This window comes from Monopterus albus, unplaced genomic scaffold (genome assembly GCF_001952655.1).
Source record: "Monopterus albus unplaced genomic scaffold, M_albus_1.0 scaffold42.1, whole genome shotgun sequence".
NCBI classification, from domain to species: Eukaryota; Metazoa; Chordata; class Actinopteri; order Synbranchiformes; family Synbranchidae; genus Monopterus; species Monopterus albus.
In genome coordinates, this window is record NW_018127922.1 from 66,711 (window position 1) to 69,067 (window position 2,357).

Sequence of the window (2,357 nt, forward strand, 5' to 3'; positions counted from 1 at the left end):
TCCTCCTACTCCCTTCTCACAGAGTATCACTCAGTGTCTAATTAAGGTCACTAGAACGAGTCATCAAACCATCCACTGAAACCGAAATGAGCTGTTAACTCCAGTGTCACAAACAAAAACCCAAAGTGAAACCAAGCCCACTTGTTGTACCCGAGTGAGCCAATCGGATGCTGTGAATCGGCACTCACAGCTCTACTGTCTTGTAAACAATCCACACAACAAGAATGATCATCTGACAGGCCCGCAGCAACAGGTCAGCACCAGTCGCTGTTTAACTTAAATGTCCAAGGGCTGATTGAATAACAATATGTTACAGTTAAGGACATCGAATGTGGAAGACATTAACTTGGAAGTGCTTAGTCCACAACAATTAGTCACAGCTATGGTTAATGCTTATGATGACTTCAGGTTTGCAAGAAAGCATTTTGTTTTGGTTGGAATTAAGATCAGAAGAGTATTTTTGTACATGAAGCACGCTGGCTTTCAAACCCCCCAGACTGATACATATTACACACTTGTGGTAATTAATATAACTCACTTCTCATCACCTGTCTTAATCTGAATTGATTTAAATTCAATGTATTGCTCTTTCTATGCTGAAGTTGCCATAACCGAATCGGTAAGCTTTGTGTTTATTGGAACACATATCAAGTTAGACCCTATTAATTAAGGAAGACTATATAAGAATAAGCAACTAGACTTGTACCGTCTTCATTTTGGCTAGTTGTTACATCAAAACCAGAGGAGTCTGTGTTTGTGCGACCAGCCTGAGGTTAGACCTGTCTTGAATAAAACTGAACTGAGCAGAACTGAAATGGCACTGTAGTATCAAACAATCCACACAGATGATGACACTGTCACATTTTATCTGCTTGACAAATAATTGATTACAGTTGTTCTCCCTGTGAAGGAGGCCTGCCTCAGGAGCAACAGATCTGAGAGGACTGATTTGCTCTACAAAGCATAATAGATTAAATCAATACCAGGAACTGAACCCCTGCTGGTGCAGATAAAGAGAAATGAAATGAAGGGGGATGATGCTCCAGGCCTTGAGTTTGGCTTTGGAATCATCTGATACTGTTTCAAATGTACAGACATTTGAATATTTCTAAATGCCTGAAAGACAGATTCTAAGCCAGGTCATCAGTGTAACAATGCATTCTTTGTCCTGTGCAGAAGGTTCATGAGCTGAGAAAGACACACAAATGTTGACAAGTGAGTTCAGCACATTCACTGCTTTGTTTGTGTATACAGTCATTGTACAGTACCAGAGCAGGCTACCACTATTGATGCCAGCTGCCTCTGACTGCCTGTCTCTCTCATGCTCCTTCTAATGTTGATAGCATACAGACACATATCATGTAAATACAGCACATGTATAACATGATTTTAATTATTTTTGTTTAGACCAAACCAAAGAAGCACTTACACTAAATCAAATCCTTCAACTAAACCAAATATAATATACTAGCATGTGGAAAGTATCAAGTTCTCCACTGAAATACAGATTTGAGGTACCTGTATTCAAGGATGGAAATATACAATGAATAATCTGGATAATTCATAGCTTTCATTGTGAATAGATTTCATAATTTGTAGTTCTTTGGTAGTTCCACAGCATTTCTCAGTGCTGTGAGCACTATAATGCAGGTCCAGTTCAGTTCAATTCAAATCAGTTTTATTTGTATAATGCCAAATCATTACAAAAAAATGATCTCAGGACACTTTACATAGTACGGTCTTATTATTACAGAGAAAACCCAACAGATCTCCCTGGAGCAGCACTTGGGAGACGGTGGATAGGAAAAACTCCCGTTAGCAGAAGAAACCTCCGACAGACCCCGGCTCTTGGTGGGCGGCCTTCTGCAAATGCATGGACCAGTTTTTCATCATCCACGTAGTAGTATCACTGCATGAGGTATTTAAGAGTTGCTGTGTGTTCAATGGATCCTAAGGAATTTAACAAACCCAGTAGTCTGTGATCCCTCCATCTGTTAATCATGGTTGGTAATTAGTTCAGTTTAGGCAGCCATACAAGACGTTTGTGAATATACTCCTGAAGGAGAATCAGAATATCATACGAGAGGATTTATTTTATTACATACACCTAATTAGGACTCAGTTATGTTTGGCCAAATGGGTATTCACAATGAGAGTTGAGGAGAAATGTTGCTCACTATATGGAATAAGAACACGGATGGAAATTGTTGGCCAAAAGTTCAGGGCAATGAAATTAACTTGTGACATAAAGGCTTGCAAATCCCTCATAATCTCTCTTTTTCAAAACCATTTATGATAAGTCTTCCATTTTGTCTTTTGTGCTTTTTCATTAATACAAGATAAGTGTTAAGGCAACA